General features: G+C 41.5%; 1 protein-coding gene across 1 annotated transcript in view; it reads right to left on the reverse strand.

The window, feature by feature from the left end:
• The window catches only part of KCNIP4 (potassium voltage-gated channel interacting protein 4), a 1,146,137-nt gene that overhangs the window by 217,583 nt on the left and 905,875 nt on the right, over positions 1-22,679 (reverse strand). The gene's annotated exons all lie outside the window — the stretch shown is intronic.

Raw genomic sequence — 22,679 nt, forward strand, 5'->3', positions numbered from 1 at the left:
CGCTTGCGCCGCCAGACAGCTCAGCCCCCGCTCGGGATGCTGGGACCGATCGGTTTCCGTGGCTCCTGCCTACAGCCCCTTGCCCCGAGCCCCCCATGGAAGCCCGTGGGCAGTTTTTCGAGGCAGAAAAGTGCAGGCGCAAAGGAACCGTGACTCAGTGCCTCTGTCACCCGGGGACATCCAGGCTGCCTGCCTGGCCCCCGCCACTCCACTGGGGCTACCTGGTCCCCGCTGACACCGGAGCACACTTGTAGGGAGTCTGACTTAGTCCTTATATCTACACACGCGAAGGGATGGAGGATGGGGGCAGAGCAGAGCGGGGTGGGAACACTGATGTTGACTAATTGCCTCCTGGAGAGGGGCTGCACTAGCCTCCTTTCAAAGTCAAGTTTCACAAACTTCCCTGATGATAAAAAACACCCCAGGGTGCTTTTTAAAAATGCTCTCTCGTGGACAGCTTGAATCAGAGGGTGTAAGGGCACAAGTCTAAACCAAACTGGCTCCATGACAGGCTTTAAGTTTCCCCTCTAAACTAGAAGGCCTAAATTTCAGCTTCCCGGAAACTATCAGGCAGTTACACGTTGCCCAAGGCAGGAGAAACCCCCCTTGCAACACCCAATGAGGAAAGGCCAGCGACCACCCTCCACATTACTGAGGGAGAGGCCTGGAGATAGAAACTATAGATAGGACCCTGTTACCTAATGTTAAAGTTAACCCGTTAGTCGCCGAACACGACCCTAGGCTCGCTCTGTGATTGGTTGAATTTAAAGGTACTCTAAATGTTGTAATTGGATCCCGCCAAAAGTAACGAATACTCTAGATAATGTGTATGGTTAAGCCCACTGTCAATAATGTTGAATAATTATGATTGGATCACTGTTCCCCTGCCACAACTTCTGTAACTCCCCCGTTACAAACCCCATAAGAACCCTACTCTGCCTTTGCTCCGGGCTCTCAGCACGGATCCACTGCGTTGGTGAGGTCTGGGAGCCCGAGCTCGAGCCTGTAATAAAGCCCTTTGCCTTTGCATGCGTGACTCGGTCTCCCCGGTGGTCTCTGGTCGTTGAGGACACTGCGATCTGGGTATAACAAGGGTTCTGGAGTTTGTACTCTTAAACAAGAAGCTAGATGATTCTTCTCAGGGAAGCGTGGGTTAGGACGTCCTGAGGGTCCCAGGCGGTGTTCTGTTACAAAACCCACCACACATTCTAGCCAGCTTTGTGATTCTGGTCATGGATCTGGGCTATGCCAGGCCCGCACTGGTTTCATCACTTGCCAATTTCTTCCTCTCTGCTGAATCCCAGCCCCAGAGTGCTGGTGAGGAGAATCAGTTGGGACCCTGTATGTAAAAGGGCTTTTAGCCCCTGGAACTCACTATGAAAAAAAGGGTTTATGAATAATATCTTAGACCCTGGGGGGCAGTTCCTGGTTCTGGGACTTTCTTGCTATGTGATTTCCTGCAAGAAACTTAGTCTCTCTAAAAACAGTTCCTTTTCTGTGAAGCTGAGATTATAATACCTTATTTAAAGTTCTCCATTTAGGGGTGCCTGGCTGATCAGTCCATTAAGTTTCCGGCTCTCGATTTGGCTCAGGTCATGATCTCACAGTTTATGGGTTCGAGCTCCTTCCCTCTCTCTCTCTCTCTCCTTTTGCCACACTTTTTTTTCCCTCTCTCAAAATAAATAAACTTAAAAAAAATAAAGTGCTCCGTTTAAAGGGAATTGTGGTGGGGAAGCGCCTGGGTGGGTCAGTCGGTTAGCCTCTGATTTCAGCTCAGGTCACAACTCTGTGGTCCTTGAGTTCGAGTCCCATGTCAAGCTCTATGCTGACAGCTCATAGCCTGGAACCTGCTTGGGATTTTGTGTCTCCTCTCTCTGCCCCTCTCCCACTCACACTGTCTCTCGGGTTCTCAAAAATTTTTTTTAAAAATTAAAAAAGAATTTGTTTAAACATAAAGGGAACTGTGGGAATTAAGTGTGGTTGTAATAAAGGCTAACATTTACTGAACATTTAGTATGTGCTCATCAATAGTATAGTAATTTATCAGCAATTAACTCATCCCCACAACTCTGTTTGGTAGGTGTTATGATCATCTTCATTTCATAGGCAAGGAAGCTAAAGCATAAAGAGGTTAACTTACTTGTCAAAGCTGTGATGGGCTCAATGCTGGGTAGGCAATAGACATTCATTCATTCACTTGGTTATTTATTAACATTTATTAACCTACTAGTATAAGCTATGAATAGTACATGAATGATAAAATGGCAAAGGATGTCTAACCCTATCCTGTGGGGACATATGGTATAATAGAGGAGGCAGGCTGAACTCGAACATGACTGATAAATGCACCAGCACTTGAAGAGATCTCTCTATGAAGTACCGTGGGGGCACGAGAATGAAAAGCCAGCCCCACCTGGGGAAAGATGGGTGGTGGTAATGGGAAGGAAACTTTATAGAAGAGGTAACCGTTAAAATTGGTAGCTCTCATTATTATTATAAGTTATACATCATACACAGGCTTTGGGGCACACAGTCCTGGGTTACAACCTGGCTCTGTCACTTCTTGCTTGCTGTGTGACCTTCAGGAAACCGCTCCGTGTCTGAATTTCAGTTTTCCAAGCTCAGGATGGGAGTGCTCCTGCCCCCTTCTTGTCCTTAGTCTGAGAGTCCCCTGCGGAGAGCTGAGCCGGGTCCCTGCTCATCAGGCGACAGCTATGGAATTATGACAGCAAATCCAAGTCTTTAGAGGCTCTGCTGGGTCTAGATGAGTGAAGAGACCTTGCTCCTCCCTGGTCCTACCACTCTGGGCACTAGGAATGCACTTGGGTCACCAAGTTGGCTTTTATGATGGTGCTTTTCATTCGGGTTTGTATGTTTATGGGCAATATCTGTCTACATTCCCAGCCACCTATCCATCTACATATGGTGTTTTCAGTTTGTCAGCAAGCCAATGAAGGGGAAGCAGTTCTTGGAAGATGACAAGTAAAGAAACATTTTAGGTAATGATTCTCTGAAAACATTTTAAGTAACCATTCTCTGAAATTCTTGCAAACGTTTGGCTATAGGACATCAAAAGTTTAAAAAAATAAAGAAATTAATTAGGTTAACTGTAATGATGTCTTTGAATCCTATACAATATTGTGTTAAAGTTAAAAAAGAAAAACAATTAAGGTACAGAGAAGTGAAGTGATTTGACCAATGTCACATAGCTAAAAAGCTATAGATGCAGAATTTAAACACTGCTTTATCCCAAATTAATTATTCTCCTTTTACACCCCTCAGCAGATTTTAGCAAATAGTTTTCCACTGATTTCATTTTTTTTTCTGAATTTTTCTAATGTTTATTTTTGAGAGAGACGGAGACAGACAGAGCACGAGCAGGGGAGGGGCAGAGAAAGAGAGAGGGAGACACAGAATCAGAAGCAGGCTCCAGTCTCAGAGCTGTCGGCACAGAGCCTGATGCCAGGGGCTTGAACTCACAAGCCTTTGAAAGGCATGAGATCATGATCTGAGCCAAAGTCTGCCGCCCAACTGACTGAGCCACCCAGGCGCCCCGATTTCTTGATTCATAGACTTAGGCAAAGAATGTTTAAACTGTCACATCTCATTTTCCAAGAAAGAAATCCCTACGATCTTTGAAAATCACAGAAAGACCCACTGATATAATTTGGTTGATTCCAGGTAGGACTTCACTTGAGAACAATGGCATTCCTCATATAAGATCCATGAACCGAGTGTCTTGGCAGCCCAACCAATCCCCATCTGCGTTAGCTACCTCTACCACCTGGTTTTGTAAGCTTTTACGGTTAGTTCCAGCTATAGGATCTTCTAGCTCTCAAGAATGCCGGGGTCTCTCTCATATGCACTCCTCCACAGCAGGATTCTATAAACTGGTAGTGCCAACTATGAGTTTCATTATCATCTGACCAGTCTACGGAAGTGGGAGACAGCTGGGGAAGAGTGCATTTCTAGGGCCATCTTGGGAAAGAACAATTGGCTATATATTACTAAAAAAATAATTCCAGGTGATGGCTCTATAATTTTATTACAGTAGCTTGTTATCCCCAACCTAGTTTGTTGTATTAAAATACACCTTGACTTTCTCTCCTTATTCTTAGACTCACTCTTTTCTCTACATTGTGGTGGATGTCCAGCAAAGATCTGTCTCCCATACCAAAAGAATCTCTTGCTCACTGACTCTAGGCACCATATTATGTACTTTACATGTATAAATTCATTTAATCTTACCCTAAACTGATAAGGGAAGTGTTATTATTCCTATTGCAAAAAAATTAAAAATAAATAATACTGAGGGCCATTTAGATTATTTTTACAAAGTTATATTCAATAAGGAGCACAGCTATGATTTATATGTGATTTACTCCATTATGGCTGCTAAGAGTTATGCAAAAGGTATAAGTGTCAGGCACTATTCCAAAATCTTCACACCAATTAACTAATTTAATTCTCTCAAAATTCTATGAGATCTATATTACTTCTCTAGTTTCAAGGAGACAGTTCAGGCCCAAAGTCTTATAGATAGGACTTGACATAGTTGGGATTTGAACTTGGGTATCCCGGGTGTCAGATTCCACACACATTACGTAGGATGTAGAGGAAGCAAGGCATCAGTTTGGTTGGCATTATCTAGAAGGTTCCACTGAAGAGAGAGGCTTAATCTAGGACTATTTTATTTTATTTTATTTTACTTTTAAAAATTCATTTATTTCTAGAGAGAGAGACAGAGAGAGACAGAGAGAGAACAAACACAGGGAGGGGCAGAGAGATAATCCCAAGCACGCTCCATGCTGTCAGTGCAGAGCCAACGCAGGTCACAAACTCAAAGACCGTGAGATCATGACCTGAGCTGAATTAAGAGTTATCTGCTCAACTGACTGAGCCACCCAGGTGCCCCTAGTCTAGGTTTTTGAAAACAAGGAAGGAGAGGAAGAATGACTTTCCCAGGAATAGAATGGGCGCACATTAGGGCATAATTCATAATGGTGGCATAGCTGCATTGAGGCCTCTGAAGCAGGGAAGAAAAATGGGACTGGAAAATTATTGTTAAGAGGCCTCTTAACATCTTAATGGAGCAAGTAATGAGGACAGGGTTGCTGTGTGTCACTTAGTGTCTCTTCTAAATTTAAGATTTTCTCACCGACATGATGAAGGTTATTCACTTCCTGTACCTTCAGTTCTATCTCCAGTGCTCACCTCCATCCCAAACTATATCACATCCCTCTGTCTTGGGGTGTCGCAATTACTTGGAGAGACCCCTAAATGTTCTCCAGATAACCTTCCTACTCAAACATGTCAAGACTCACGTTGTTTCACGTAGCTGCAGGGCTCATTCTGAAAGGTTTGTAAATGCGTCTGGAATGGATTTCTTTAAAATCGGTATATGTTTGCCCATTAAACAATTAAGCATCCAACCTTCTGGCTTGAGTGGCTATTGAGTTTATAAGGCAGGGGAATAGCTTCCACCTTAAGAAACTTCTAGCAATATTGCACTAATGTGTCTTGAACATAGTTCTCATGGATCTTATAATCAAAATGTATGCAATATATAAAAACAAATTAGCAGATTATTTGGATATTCAACCAGGAAACATTCCTAAGAATAAAATCTCCCTACAATTTATGACTTTTTTGCCTGCTCTGGTTCCCTTTTCCATGTAACAGTGTACCGTGCACATTACAGGAACTATCTCATTGAATCATTGCAACATATCAAACATTAGGTAATATTACTAATCCCATTTTACAGATGAGAACACTAGAATGCCAATGCCTAGGTAACTTGCCTGAGATTATCTTCCTAACTGGGGCATAAGTTTCCTTTTGTGGAGCTGCCCAACCCTCTGTACAAAGAATCAGAAAGTGACTCTTATCAATGAAAACTGAGAATCAGCAGCAAGATGAGTCTGCATAAAAAATCCTAACTAAAGAAGCCAAGGCTTCTGTTAGTTTTTCTCATAATATTTGCTAGTCACTTCCCCAGAATTTATCTTCCCTTGAAGCCCAAACTCTCTTTCTGTTTTTTAAAATGGAAATAAACCCTGGGGTCTCATTGCTTGCCTCTTTGAGTTTTACTTCTTTTCTGTGACCATCCATACCTATAAAATAAAAATTGTATGCCTTTCTCCTGTTAATATGTCTTTTGTTAATCTAATTTACAGGCCTCCAGAAACTGAACCTAAGGGGATAGAAGAAATATTTTTTTCTCCCTGACAATTACATACTAGAAGTCAAGGAGCTGGGATTCAGCCTCAGGAATTCTCACTCAAGCTACAGTATTCTTAGATCCACAGGGTGGCATTTGTAATATTTTTTTGTTTTATTTTGTTTTTACTGTGGCCCTATGAAACAAAGAGAAAGAAGATTTAAAATGCAAATGAAAAAATGCAAATGGCTTCCAGAAAGGTAGCATGTGGTGTGGCGCTTACCTCACCTTGAAAGTTAAATGTTAAGTGCCAAGTCCTTTTCTGGAATCAAGATCCAGAGAGCAAAGAAAAGAGAAATGAGAGGAGGAAAGGACATCAGGAGATAAGGGAGAGGAAGAAGACTTGAAGGGAGGAGAGAAGAGAAGAAAAAGAAGCAGGCATAAGGGAAGAGGTAAGCAATCCTCTGTGAGAGAATCAAGAACACACATTGTGGCCTGTTTTCTGCTTGTGAGATTCTCAGACTGCCAGGGAGATGAGATTTAAAATAGGAGTAAAACAGGCTATAGGAAAGAGTTAAGCCGAGGGGTTATTACTCTCTGAACTCGTCCCTCCTCCTTGGCCCATCCAGTTCTGGGGCCCCTCTGAATAGCGATGCACACTATCTGGCTCCACTCTTTCAGCCTTAGCCTGGAAATCCAGCAGGTGACGTTAAAAGCCTGAAGAATGGCACGTCCATGGATACTGCACTAGCCATGCTGCAGAGAATATTTATAGAAGCCTCAATGTCCTTCTCTGAGAGCACTTCCAAATCCCCCTTGTTTATTTATTTGTTCACTCATTCTCTCATTCACACATGCCTGCGCACACGCCCGCGTTTGCACGCACACACACACACAGACACACACACACACACACACACAATTATTATCACTGAGATCATTTCTGTCATCTGCAAAGTCAGAATAGGTGAGGCCCCAGTGAAAATAAAAGTCCCAGGACGCCTGGGTGGCTCAGTCGGTTAAGCGTCCGACTTCGGCTCCCTCCACTATAACAGGGAGTTAAGACATCTACACAATAGCTAAGACAGAAGCAAGGAGGGACCCTGCTCTATAGAAGAGGGTGAGTTCTTCTAGTGAGATGAGAAAGATCCACAAGAAAGAGAAGACATGGTGAATGAGGCATGAAGGCCAAGTCCGACACTACATATGCCCAGGTACCGCCCATGAGTGCTAGCAAGCTGTTACTAGTGCTCTCAAGTCAGACACATCGAAGACTTGTTTCCAACATCCACTACAAACTAGCAGCCAGTGAAGCTGGGGGATAGATCTGAAGGAGACTGTTTGGTAAAAGAGACTAAACTTCATTTGGCAAAAAGAGAGGTAAAGAAAATTGGTTCCCCTACCCCAGCTCCAAAATCAGAGGCTTGGAGAGCTGGAAAGGGAATCATTCCTCTTCTGAGAATTACATGTTTCCCAGAACCTATAATCAGTCAATGTTATAGTTTGTCTCTGCTGGAGATTGCTTGCTTTCTGTCATTACGCTTCTATGACTGTAATGCTGAAATCAGTTTGTATTAGTTTGCTATTGCTGCCATAACACATCACCGCTAAGTTGATGCCTTAAATCACACAAATGTACTATCTCACAGCTCTCATGGTTAGAAGTCTTCAATGGATGTCATTTGGCTAAAATCAAGGTGTTGGCAGGGCTGTGTTCCTTTAAAAGACTCCATCAGGGACACCTGGGTGGCTCAGTCAGTTTCAGCTCAGGTCATGATCTCGTGATTCTTGAGTTCAAGCACCACATCAGGCTCACTGCTGTGAGCCTTCTTTCTGCCCCTTCCCTGCTTGTTCTCTCCCCAGAATAAATAAACATTAAAATAATAATAAAAGTTTTGAGGAAAGAAACTGTTCCCTGACCTTTCCCACATTCTAGATTCTGCCTGCATGCCTTGGCTGTGGTGACCTCCATCTTCAACACCAGCAATGGCCAGCTGAGTCTTTCTCCAGCATTATTCTGAACTTGACTCTTCTGCTTCTCTCTTTCCCTTATCCTGTGATTACCTTAGACCTGCCTGGATTATTCAGGATAGTCTTTCTATTTTCAGGTCAGCTCAATAGCAACCTTAATTTCATCGGCAACTTTAATGATCTTTGCCATGTCACTAGCACATCCATGGGTTCTGGGGGTTAGGATGTATACATCTTTGGAGGGCCATTATTGTGCCTACCACACAATTAAAATATATGAATAGCTTTTAATAAGAAGTACTTATTTTAGTAGGAAAAGAAATGGTAACCCCTAATTAAAGCCACAAAAGTAGACTCTACTTCATCAGGACCAAGTCACTAGAGGTGTGTGTGTGTGCATGTGTAGATGTGTGTGTATGTGTGCACACATTTAATGTACAGAAAAGAAACCTTCTCTTTCAGAAGGAAAAGGCAGCTTTAATTAGCATTCCTATATCTGAATTTCCAGTTTTCACTAAGAAAGGACTGAAGAAAGTACATTTCACAATGCTAAAAAGGAACACCAAACAATTTTGAAGACATACGCTAATGATCAAACCAAGGGACACTCTATTTTCATTTTCGTGGTCAGCAGCAATTAGATGCAGAGCAGGTGTTTCTGGTAAACCCAGGACTAACCTACAAGTTACCAGGGATGGAGCCCAGGAGAAGAAAGAATGGATAATGTTCCTCCTTTACAGCATTTCCAGGAGAATCACAAAAGATAATGGAGGAGGAGGTGCTTCATATGTGGTGGAAGGGCACTCACGGGGAATGCTTTAATCAACCGGCCCAGATGCCCTGTGGTGGATAAGACTAGAAATGAACCAAGATCTTCAGCTACTGAGGTATTCATTTTACTTAAAGTTGTCAATCTGCTGGACACAAACAAGTCATAGACCGTGACTTTCAGAGACTGTTCACTGCTGTAACAAAACTATGGCAAATGAGTTTTCACCTTTGAAGAGTTTTATGATGTTTCCTGCTAAAACACTGCATTTAAACAGGTTGGTATCTTACACACACGAGTTAAAAATCACCTCTAACACTTTCCAAACATCTACATTTATACAGGATTTTGTTATCATTTTACATAGATTTGCATTTTCACAGACTTCATCTCACCTAGTCCTTGTATTGCTCCATTTTAAAAATGAGAAAATTGAGGTTATGAAAGTTCCCTCATCTGCGGTCAAAAATAGCAGCAAAACTCGGTTTTAAGCCATGTGTTCTGGCTGCATATATAGTTTTGATTTCTTTTTCGTGTCTAGTATTTCCAGACTGTTTTTTTCGGTGCTGTGCACTGCGGTAGGTGTCTCATATTTGTGATTTATAAAATGAGGTTAATAAAAGTGTGTACCTGCTAGTGTCGTCCAGAGCAATAAATATATGTGTACATTGTACAGTTAAAGCATCCGGGGGACTGTAGGGCACAAAGCAAGAGCTCGATTCATAAGAGTAATTATTATTATTTCTTCACAAACCAGCTCTGTGGCCTATTTGACAAATGAGGAAATCATGATTTAGAATGCCTAGACACTTGTTACCAACTGGTGTGTGACCGAGGTGGCTGTGAGAACCCATTCTGACTCACACAAGTCAGCCTCGCTCTGCCTCTCAGGGTGTGGGTCTTTGAAACAGAGAAGCTGTTGGTCACTCAGTTACTCTTGCACTTTCAGGCAAGGCAGAACCTAAAGTAACCAAGCTGCATAATTGTTTAACCCATCTGGAAAGATCCTCAGATTTCCGATGCCGTATGTAGCTCAGTAATCATTTCCTGATTTGAGAACTTTGACTTTCACATAATTTCCATCTCATTTCATTCATGCATTTATTCATTCATCCTTCAAAAAGGTTGACATGGATTATGTGCCACGCTGAATACGCAAAAGACTATGGGGCATAAATATCATGAAAAAACTTATAGTATAGACGGGAAGGCAAGGAGTGCATATTAGTCCACAGAAGAAGATTAGTGTCCATGGGAAAATGTTTTGAGAGCACTGGGAATTTCGAAGAGAGAGAGGAAGAGAGAAGTACGTGGGTGGAGGTCTATTAGCAAATGCTTCCTGGAATCTGGGTTTGATTGATAGTAGTTCAATCATTCCTTCAGTGGTTCAATCAACATTTGTTGAGTGTCCATTATATGCTAAAATATGCAAGAGCCCTCACTATAACCCAGTCATCAACTTCTGCTGACTCTAAAACATAACCTCTATAGTACTGATTCTCACCAAGCCTCCTAACACGGCCCTAGACCCAAGCCACCACACTATAGATTCTCACCTGATTTTCCTTTTACACCTTACTAATCTCCTTGTACACAGTAGCCAGATTAAAAGGTATATTTTCATACAACTTCCCTGCGATGGCCTTTCAATAGTTGTCCATTACACTGGGGATGACATTTAAATTTTTCTTAATATTTATTTATTTTTGAGAGACAGAGACAGAGCACAAGCAGGAGAGGGGCAGAGAGAGAGGGAGACACAGAATCTGAAGCAGGCTTCAGGCTCTGAGCTGTCAGCATAGAGCCCAACATAGGGCTTGAACCCAAGAATTGTGAGATTATGACCTGAGCTGAAGTCGGCCCTCAACCAACTGAGCCACCCAATTTCCCCTGGGAATGACATTTAAATTCCTCACCACTCGTTGGCCTCTCCTTGGTCTCAACTGAGACCAACTTTATTCTGAACCCTTACCCCCCATATTGACAGCTCTCTCCTGACATAGCCTTTTAGTTCTTTAAGAAGCCAAGATTATCTCTGCCTAATGCCTTTGTGTTTTGTGATCTCTCTTTCCCTCAAGGCGACCCCTTCTTGTTTCTTGTTCTTTCTCATCACTCAGTTCTAGATGCAAATACTATCTTCTCACAGTATCCCCAGGACCTTGAAGACCGTCTGGCCACTATAGGGCTTTTCATACTATTTGTTGAATGAATAAGTGAATGAATGAATGACATAAAACAAAGTTCCTCCCCCACATGTGGTCATTTGAAACCATATGAATTGTCTCAGCCATGGTCACAATCAGAGATTAGCGGCTAACTTCATTTTATAGTACAGTGGATTCCAGAGAAAATTTACCAGACTGGAAATGTGATACTATAGAAAGGTCATACTATAAAGAGTTGCGAGAATCTGTAAGAGAGTTGAATGATGAGGATCTAATTAACGTTTCTGGGTAGTGAAGTGGCCTGATCACAGTGGTGCCCTGTTTATTTCATCTGGTAATAATAAAAACAAAAGCAATCACAGCGATGAAAGAAAAGAGAAAGAAACCAGGGACAGGAAAACCAGGGAGTCAGCTACTGCAAGGGTTTGAGCCAGAGGTCATTTCCCTGGGTGGAAAGATGGAGAGATGAACCAGGCAGAACCGAGTGATGCCAAGACCAAAGAGAGGAGGCGTCAAAGGTTATCTGACCTGACGGTGAAACATGGAGGCTTATTTGTCAACATTTTCCTGGCTCTAACTAGTGCAAGAATGGAAAAAGTGGTGGAAATGGATTGGAAGGACGAACCATCAAGGAAAGGACAGAAGGCAGGCAGCTCAGGGGGTAGGGCTGCAGCAGGAGTTTGTACACCTCCACCGTGAGCTTGCTGCCCTTAACGTACCTCATTTCCAGGCACCTTTAACCATGGAATCTCCCCACCTCCAAATTTCAGACTTCACAAAGGGAGCCTGCTTGGCCCACCTTGGGTCAGGCAAATATCCCTGAATCAATTGGTTGTTGCTAGGAGGTGAGTCACCTAGAAGAGAACTGTGGACCCATTCCTGTGGTCTGGGATCCTTTTAGGAGAAAGGAAACTCGTGAGGTTCCAGACAGCTACTCCAACTCATCCCCAGGTGAATCTGGACATACACATGTAGGGAGGTGAAGAAAATTAAGATTTTGATAGAATTGCATTTGAATAACCAGCAGGGATTCAAGTAGAGTTGCTGGGTTGATAAAACATGAAGCTATACCTTGGGAGAGAGGCCAGAGCTAGACAGAAAAATCGGATTAATCCTTATAAGTGATAGTTGAAGTGTCAAGAGTGAATGAGATATATTCAGGGAAGAGAGATGTACAGAGAAAGAGAGAAAGAGAAGAACAAGGAGTCGACATTCTAGAATGCCAGGCCAGGAGTGAGGGGAGTAATCTAAACAGACCTTAGAAAGTAATATTTTCATGGGAATTAAAAGAAGAGATTCAAGTAGAGGGTTAACTGTTGTGTTAAATGTAAAAACCTGGTCATTTTCCAAATTAAAGGGTGATCCTAACACAAATTAATTTGAGACTAGTCAAAGTGCAAGTATATATGGGCGGAGGCAGTGGAGGTAGCTGCACGTGTATGTACATTTACAGAGGACTGAAGTTCAGGGATGAAAGGAAAAAGATAATTCATTAAGGGAGTTTCAACTATGATTCTTACACTTTTTTTCTTAAAGCCAAGACAATTTTACAAGTCTTACTGAGCATCCAGTATGTACACAACATTGACACTGATGCCGGAGATATGATGTGTATGAATACCATGGTCCCTACCCTCTTTGAGCCTATAGGCCAATGGGGAATTCAGAGAAGCAAATATGCAGTTCTTAGACAATGTAAGAGCATTGGTCGCTCATCATGGTGGCTCATTAGACAGACATTTAACCGGCACTTGAATCTGTACAGTTTTCCTTGAAAAAAGGATGCTACCTGAGTTAAGATCTTAAGGGTAAGTAGGATCACACAAGGATGAGGACACTATGTTGCTGGTAGAGGGAATGGTAGTTGCAATGTCTCAGTCGTGTGCATGCTTGGACAGGAGTCACACAGAATGGATGGATTGGATGGGAAATATTGTATTTCAAGATATAAGGCTGCTGAAGTAAGCAGGACCAGATCCCAAGACTCTTTAAGCACGCTAAAAGAATTTGCTTTTCTGTCCTGGGAGCATTGGGGGACCAATGGAAGATCGTAAACAGAGGCCAGCCATCATCATATTTGTACTTCAGAAAGATCACTGGGGTTACTGTGTACAGAACTGACTTGGAGGTGAGTATAGCTAAACGATAGGCAAAGAGACTAAAGGAGGCCATTCCAAGTGAAATGTGAATTAGGAATATGGCAGGCTAGCTGGGGTGATGTGGGTGGATGTGAGAGATACAGAGGTGATAGAATTTCCAGATATTGAGAACTGAATTAATCATGAGAGCTAGAAATGGGAAGAGTCCTGGAAAAACAAGTTTCCAGAAGAACAAAAAAAAAACAAAACATTTATGCTCTCAACTTGAAAGCTGGGATTAGTTGCAGAATGACTCATATTGTAAAGGACTAACAAGGGGTACATGCAGGTTTGAAGCAAGAAGCATAACGTTTAGTGACTGTATGATATGCTAGTTAGATACAAGATGGAAATCAGGCCTGTACATCACAACTTGGAAATCAGTAATCCAAGCAATTTAATCTTCCCAGAACATCCACCTCCACCTCTGGAATGCTCAGTTGTTATCAAGGAATGGAGTGAAAGAACTGAGAACATTTGTTCATAGACATTTAAAATCAAATGCTTTTGCTGGACTCTCTCCACCTCCTCCTGTCTTAGATAGGCATATTCTCCAGGTAGATATAAGCTATCTATTCTGTAATGTCAAGTAGGAAGCTATCAGGTTACCATACTAATCATTAGCAAATCCATTAAAGGCTATCCAGAATTGGACCAATTTTCAGCACCTCACTGCCACCCCTTGAGCCAAGTTGCCATCGTTTCCTTCCTGACTTTTGTCATCTAGGTCATTTCTCATCTTGTACCCTTGCCTTTCCGTGTTCGAGTCTGTAGAAAAAGTAGCCAGAGTAAACCTTTTACAACATAAATCATGTGACAACCCAGTTCAAAATCTTCTAATAGCTCTCATTTGTCTAAAAGTAAAAAGTAAAGACCCAGGCAAAATGTGGTCAGAGTCTTTCATGATAACTTTCTGATCTCAGCATTCATTGCTTCCCCTTTACTCAACTGACTGCAGCCACATCGGTCTCCTCAAAGTGCTTTGATCATCCTAAGCATGCCCCTGCCTCAGGGTCTTTTCACTAATGGTTTCCTCTACCTGGAAATTATGTACCTAGATTTCTACATAATTTACTCCCTTGACAATGTCAGGCCAGTATTCCATTATCATCTTAGTCACCTCTGAAGCCTGCCTTATCCAAAACTACATTCTCTCACTCCCAATTTCCCTTCACCTCTTCTAAACCCTTTTACTCTTCTTAGCAACTATCACTGTCATATAGACTTTGTAATTTCTTTATTTATGTGGCTTTCCCCACTAGACTCGAAATGTCTCTAGACAGGATTTTTGTCAGCTTCATTCACAATCCCAAGCACTGAGGACAGACTTGACATGTACTAGATGCTAGATAATGAGTTGATGAATGCTTCCTGAAATATCTACCCAAAGCAATAAACATTTCCTCATTAAGTATACACAGTTTTTACCCTTAATTAACACTAATAGATGTAATACATCACCTTTAAATATTTTATATTAAATGTAACAAAAATATAGATAGAAAGGGAAAAAATCTGGGTTTCCTCCAAGAGAAGACACTAGGATTTGTTTCATACACTGCTTATGCAGAAATTGAAAATATGACAAGTAACTAACTGAAGCTCAAAAAATATTTCAGTGACAAAAAAAAGTCACTAATCTACCTCCTTTCAAAGCAGGTGAGTCCTGAAACGGAGGTTGTTTGTTTGTTTGTGTGCCAAGATAGAATCAGGTATAACATTTGGATTCGAACTGGGCTAGTGGAATTGTTATGTATGATTGAGGAAGGTAGGATTTGAAGCACCATCTCTTATGTTTCCTGTGTCTTCAGTGACTGCAGTTGTGTGGGTAAAAATCTCAGACCCAAGGGATGGGAAAAAGCAATGGAAGTGAAGAAACAGAACTAAGAGAATGCACGCTGCTTCAGCAACAGTAATTTATTGAGTGCCTACTTTGGTTAAGATATGGTAGCTGAAAGCCTTCACATACATTATCCTGTTTACTCTCAGGAGGACTCTGTGAAGTGTGTGTTATCTGCTCTTAGCAGATAAGGAACCTGATGGAGGTTTAGAGGGCTTTCAATTTTGCACAGAATTTGTTGGCACTTGCGTTTGAACCTCATCTCCCACAATACCCCTTTCTCAGAGAAATGCTACTTCTTTGTTCATTGAACCATTCTTTCCTTCTTGCCACATAGCAGAAGACATTTCTCCTTAGAAATTATTTCACAAATGGTAATTTGGTTTCCAGATAAGTTCATTAAAACCTTTTGTAAGGCAGAAGACAGCCAAAAGATCATGATTGTTTCTATGGAAATACCAACCAGGAGTGCTAAACTGCCAACTTAACGAATGAACTTTGGGGATGTAATATGCTTCCCTCTTCTCAGAGGAAAGAAATGGGTGACAATGTTCAATTCCTCAATGCATTTCGTGTATCATCTTTCCAGATAGCATTTGGTTTTGTATTTTCTCCCGCCACCAAACTACAAAAGCTGCAAGATTTTCTACAGCACAGAAGTGATGAGCACCAGAGCCAATTTCTCATCTCAGACACTACAGATTTCCATGTGCATCTGCAAGCTCCAAATATGACTATAAACATGTCAGCCAAAACAAACTGTAATTTTTATAAAATAAATCTGGGGAGCATGTTTTTCTGAAACCTAATGTTCCATGTCTACGAGTGTAGTAGGAAGAGGAAAGAATGGCAGAAGAGCTCAGACTCCATCCTTTGGCAGCGCTGCACCCTCTACAAAACCTGGGAGGGAATAATCAAGACATATGGCCTCATCTTTCTCTCTTTGCCACTTCCGGACAGCGAGGTGTCTAAGGAAGCCAAGAACTCCTCCTAGCCAATTTGAACCGAAGTTGTCTATTGCAATGTTTCTCAAAGGACAGCAACAGCAGTTCCTGGAAGTTCGTTAAAAATGCAAAATTTCTGACCCACCGCGGGTCTGCCGAATCAGAATTTTTTGGGTGAGATGTGGCAATCGGTGCTGTGAACACTCTGGTGATGAGGATGCTTGCTAACATTTGAGAACATAAACTAAAGGGAAGTGTGTAAGCTTTGGCCCAGAGAATAGGATTCAAGTCCCCGAAGCAATACTTGATAGAGAATTATTTTGGGATAAGTCATTTAATCACTCTGTCTTTTGTTTTCCTTATCTGTAAAGAAGTTGAACTAATGTCCTTGAATTACTTTTTTTTTTTTTTGAAGGGAAAGAGAGAGTACACACATGTGAGTGGAGAAGAGGGTCAGAAGGAGAGAGGGAGAGAGGGAGAGAAGGGGAAGGAGAGAGAGACAGAGACAGAGAGAGAGACAGAGAGAGAGAATCTCAAGCAGTCTTAATGCTCAGCATGGAGCACAACATGAAGCTTATTTCCACAACCCTGAGATAGGACCCTGGGATCATGACCTGAGCCTAAACCAAGAGTCAGATGCTCAACTGATTGAGCCACCCACGGGTCCCTCCTTTAATTACTTCTTAACATAATGTTAGAGTACCTTATAGTTAGCTGATCCTGGTATAAATGGCCATTATATAATAAAAGATCTAGCTATCAATGACTGCCTGGTCTTCTCTATTCTAGCTAGTATAATGATAGTAATAAAAATCATTATAATAACAAAAATAACAGTAATATCTTTGTGCCTCCTATGTGCCATGCACTTTCTTAGGATTTTGACATTTGGTTGAAATACATCATCCTGCAGTAAATATTTTGATTTTAGTACTATAGAAAACCAAAGAGGTCTCAAAACTTTCTCCAGGTCACAAAACAAGTAAATTATAGTGTCAGGATTTGAATCCAGATCTGATTTTGAAAATCTATGCTCCTTTCCTTTGCCAAGGTTTTCCTTCCCAGATCTGGGATCTTTCCTCAGTAGAATGAAAACCAAAAAAACCTCTGCAGTCCACAAGATGGGGCTAGGCAGACTGGACAATTTAAGTATATAAAGCAATTACTTTGAATGTATTTAACACATATATTGACTTCATATAAAAGCCACTTTACCTAAGAGTGATCAATAAACAAGGCTTGTAGTCGTATTAAGCTGCTGATTTATTGACAAGTCTGAGATGTTTTGTCCCTGGTGAAAAGCTGTAGAAAATGAAAGGTGGAGAGAACTTTGAAAAGCCTCTAGCTTTAAAAGGTCAGTATAAGCAAAAGGGAATTTAGAACAAGAGCAGAAAGTGATTTGTCCAAGATCACATAGCTGGTCCGTGCCAAGGATCTGACCAGAATGTATCTAACTGCCCACCTGAGTTGGTACTATGGCTGGTATGGTGTTATTAAATAAAACTGAATATTTCTTTATATACCCATGCATCCATGTTTAAGGGATGTTTCTAAGAAAGATGAAATTGTGGCACAAGTGAATCTCAAATGATATGTGAGAGTTATTCAAGCTAATAAAGTTAGGATAATAATTCTGGGTAAAGGCAATAGCCCAAGCAATGTTATGGAGTTCTCAAATCAAGGACTGGGTTTGTGGAACTATTAGAAAATTTCATACTACTAAAAATTTTAAAGTGCAATTAGAAAGCATTGGGAAGAGAGGCTGGAGAGAGCTATAGCGAGTGTCCAGGCCATGGAGAGCTGAATATATCATTCTAGGGCATTTTAAATTGATAAAGGCCTATTAAAGGGTTTATGCCAGAGACTGACACTGTCAGATTTGTATCTTAGCTCCTTATGGCTACAATGTGGACTATGAAACAACAATTTCTGGAGTGAAGGAAGGATGGGGGTGGAATCCAAGACTAAAAATAGTGGAACTGGTAAGACATAATATTTCAGGCAAAAGAAGATATAGCCTGTGCAAGGTCAATTCTACTAGCAATAGAGAGGGAAGATTCCAAAGAATTTTTTACCACTAGTGATTGAAAGGAGAAGGTTTAAGAGTGACTCCCGGATTATTAGCTTGGGGTGATTAATGAATGGTGATGAGGCATGGAGAGAAAGGAGGAATATCACTGGCTGTGTGGAAATTGTAAACCCAGCACTGAGGTCACTGTGTCATTGGATTATCACTGCAGAGCCATCCTGGAGATAGTCAACCCATTTGACCCATAGCCAAAATCAATTACAATGTATGAGGCTGCCCAAGGCAGGAAGGTAGCATGGGCAGGGCAGAGTAATTTAAATGTCTAACATATAAACATATTGAAGAGCCCGCAGAGACAAAGAAGTTAGAGAGAGATGGAACAATTGAGGGAGAATTTCTGAAGGTGGAGGGGTCAGCAGGTGCTATTTGGCTCTGGCTCAGAGAAATCTTGTTAAGTTGTATGAATAACATAAGTATAGACCTTTATATATCAAACACCTTAATTTTATGGGAGTTAATTCTCTACTACAGCTGGAGGGTTCTGGTAAAACACCAGGGATTCCAACATTAAAATATTAACTGCAGATCAGATGTCTGGAAAGACTTAACAAGTTTCTTTTGACACCCATATGGTCACAGTGTCTCACTTGCATGCAAAGGCAAATCCAGCCACATGCTTTCTCTGATTTGGCAAGCGCATTACACATCTCTTGAATAACTGGGAGAATATACTCTGGCAATACAGGTATGGCAGATAAAACTAACCAGTGATTGTTGGGTCCTTCCCACTTTCCCTCATTTATTGAGGTGCTTTTGGAATAAATACCAAAGGTCCTAATCATAGAAAGCTTTAATTGTTTCAGCTCTGACTAATACACAGATGGTTAGAGAATTTATATTTAATATTTACTTATTAAATAAACTTACTTAAAACATAGTATGTGTGTATGTGTAAGCAAATGTGTGTATATGTGTGAATATATATCTATATACACATATATAGACACATATATATACACATATATAGACATATATTCACACATAATTTTTTCTAATATCTATCTTGCCTGAGAGCTCAGACCAAAAAGATTCCCAAATTATGCTAAACACTGGGGCAAGTTTGATGAATTTCACTATGAATAAAGTTTGACACAACTTTATTCTGAAAATGGAGTAATCAAATTTGAGGGGACTGGTACCCAGCATTCTTACATGGTTTGAATATAGAGTGACTATGGACACGGTGAAAAAGAGAGTACAGGTCCTTTTCAGATGCTTCAAATACCTTCTTATTTAATCACAGAAGCCACCCTGCTAGGGAAGCATTATCCAGTTATTGTGAACAATTATTTTGAAGTAGTATGATTCTAAAACATACTGTTTCCTCTGACATTTTACTGGAATTTGCATACAAGTTTTTGGTTGATCTGCGCATTGAATACAGTATTCATTTCTTTTCCTTGAAAGTGGTTATATCAACAGGATAGCAATAATGATCCTTTTTTTTAAAATTTACTTTGAGAGAGACAGAGAGAGTCAGAGAGAGAAGGAGAGAGAGAATCCTAAACTCACAAACTGCGAGATCATGACCTGAGCGGAAATCAAGAGTCAGGTGGTTACCGGACTGAGCCACCTAGGCGCCCTACCTAGCGATAATGATCTGTAGAATGGGGGAGATTGAGGCATAGAGAGGTTACCTAGCTTGCCTAGGGATATAAACTGGAATTCAAAGAGCCAGGATTGAAACCCAGGTCTCTCTGATTTTGAAAGCTGGTCAAGCACAAATATTTACTTAGCTGGGGTGTAATGGTAGACAGGCTAGAGGAGCAGCTGCCCTCAAGATGTTTGCATTCCAGGGAGGAAGATGGGCACTAGAAGGAAACAAATAGATAAAAGAATTTGAGATATGCCCTAAATGCCACAAAGAAAATAAAAGAAGGCATGATGATAGATACAGACTGAGGAGCTGCTTCTTGCAGGTTTCATCCAGGAGGTAACACGTGAGTTTCTCCGTTCCCTTGTTCCAGCAACAACATATACTGCATGAGGGAAGAGCAGCCATAAAGGTCCTGAGACAAGAGAACACTTGCTCTTGACCAACTTTCAAGTCACACGTACCCTATTGTGAGCCCAAAGTGTATGCCTTCCAAGGCCCATAATCTAATAGGGAAATAGAGATGTCAACTGATAAATGATGGTATCAGATATCAGGAGCTATGATGGAGATATGTTCAAGATGCCACGGAAGCATGGAAGAATGGAAGTTTGCTTTGGGTGTCATAAGTGGGCCAGGAAAGGAGGTGGGGGCTGAGCTGGGTCTGGAGAGGGAAGTTGGATGTTGCCTGGCACATGGGCTGGAAGATGGTGGGTAGGAGCGGTGCCTAGCAAAGAAAAGCACATGAAATGAATGGAGGCACAAAGGAACATGGATTTTGTCTGGGTATTTTGTCGTCACTGAGCTAACGCAGGGTTTGGAATGGGGAGTCACAGGGGATAGTTCAACAAAATGCAGTGCCTGGAAATGATTTAGGTGCCAAGGCCTTGCAATACATTCTTCTCTCTGTTTTTAAGGACAATGTCCCTGAAACTGCTCCACTGCCAGCATTTCCTGGCAGTACCTGTCTGGCTTTCCAAGCTCCCTTGATGAATGAGGTGGAAGGTACCTGTTTTAGTCAGTGGTTCTCAGCCCTGGCTGTTTACTGGAAGCACTAGAGGCATTTATAATAAATATTTATACATTTTTAAAAATCATTGAGCAGTGGGGCACCTGGGTTTCTCAGTTGGTTGAGCATCTGGCTCTTAATTTTTGGGTCAGACCATGATCCCAGAGTCATGGGATCAAGCCCTGCACTGGGCTCTGCACTGAGCATGGAGCCTGCTTGAGGTTTTCTCCCTCTCTCTGCTCCTCTCCCCTGCTCATGCTCTCTCTCTTTAAAAAAAATCCCTGAGCAATTAAAATCAGCAGGTCTGGGAGTGGAGTTTCGACACTGGTGGTTTTCTAAAGACGAATCTGATGGACAACCAGTGTTGAGGGTCACTCTTTCCAGATGGATCAGCAGGGAAACTATGTTCTGAAGACATGTGCCATCTCACATGGTGCATAACCAGCACGGGAAGAAATCATGTACAGAAGAAGGAGTTGGGAAGGACTTGTCCTAGGACCAACAGTGTCCATGTTCCAGGGTTTTCAAGGTAAAAGAAATGAGAGAAATGTAATGGTTATGCAACCAGGCACTGAGGTCTAATGGAGTGATCTAAATTTAATGGTGCCCTGAACACACCTCAGTAATTATCTCAGAAGAAAACAGTGGGGCCAAAGGGATGGGGCGGGGGGGCCTGAATTTGAACAGTCCCAAGTGACAGTAAATGAGAAGTAATCTGACTAAGAAAGTAATTGTGAGTCATGCCTTGACTTGCTTTTCCCATAATGACACCTGAAGCACGTTTGTTTGTTCTGTAAACCTTAGTTAAACAGTTACCCTCCAAGACACCAGGGGTTTGCCAGGGAACAGTTAGTTTAATTGGAGCTCATCTGTTTTTGTTCCTAATGAGTCTCCCATTTCATAGCCTGCTCCTGGTTTGAAATAACATGTCCCCTCTCTATCTGGGATGATTAAAAACCTGCTTAAGCCTACAATATACGGGAGCTGCCAATAAGTTCGCACTAAACAATGCTGCTCAGGATTGAGGCCTGCAGGCAGGATGAGATGAGAGAAAAACCGTTGATTGCCCTAGCTTTAAAAAAGAGAGAGAGAGGGAGAGAGAAATCAAAATCCAGTCATGTGAGTTATATTGTGCTAAAGAAACTAGAGTAGGCTTGTATTCACTTCCCAAGGCTTGAGAACACACTCTCTCCCCAACCCTAACCTTTAACATGTTATTTGTTTTCTAGTTGGTTTTTCACTTGCAGAGTGATAATTTGGGGAGTCCATACCCTTGAGTCTTAATCAACATTTCTGCCTGAGATTAGGCTGTCTAGCCTGTTAACCAAAGAGCTGCTCTATGGTATAAAAGGTCTTTGTTAAAAATAAACCTCATTTACAAAATGCTAATACTTATGGCCCAGAAGAATTGCATCTTCATCATATGGGCATTTTCCTTTTAGAAATCTACAAGGTGCTGATCTCTGGATATTCATTTAGGAGAAATATTTAAATAATTTAACTATGACCACCTTTGTTTTCAGACTTGTCCATCCCTTTCACCCTCCTCCACAGACTGGGATTTCAGGTTTCTCTGTCGACCCTGTGCATTTTGCAAACCATCCAACTTAGTGCACTAGAAAAAAGCTTCCACAAATAATAAAAGAACAGATGTTTCCTGGATATAATAATCAAACAGAGTGAGCTAATATGCCCATTGTTCTGTGGCTCTTAACCATTTGAAAATCAGACTAAAGGTATGGAACTGCATAAAAAAAGGCAAATACACACACCCTCTTACACACGTCATAAACAGTGGGCTCCATGATCTGTATACACAGCACCTGGCTCACTGGATGGCACGTGGTTGATACTGAACAAATATATATTCAATGAATGAATCAATCAATCAATGAGTAAACAAAATTGCAGGGTGGGTTTGGATGGCCATAAAGGCTAGTTTCAATAAACTATGGGTTCAGAGCCTCCACCTGGAATGAAAAGCATTATGAAACTAA

This window comes from Crocuta crocuta, unplaced genomic scaffold (genome assembly GCF_008692635.1).
Source record: "Crocuta crocuta isolate KB4526 unplaced genomic scaffold, BGI_CrCroc_1.0 scaffold179, whole genome shotgun sequence".
Lineage (NCBI taxonomy): Eukaryota > Metazoa > Chordata > Mammalia > Carnivora > Hyaenidae > Crocuta > Crocuta crocuta.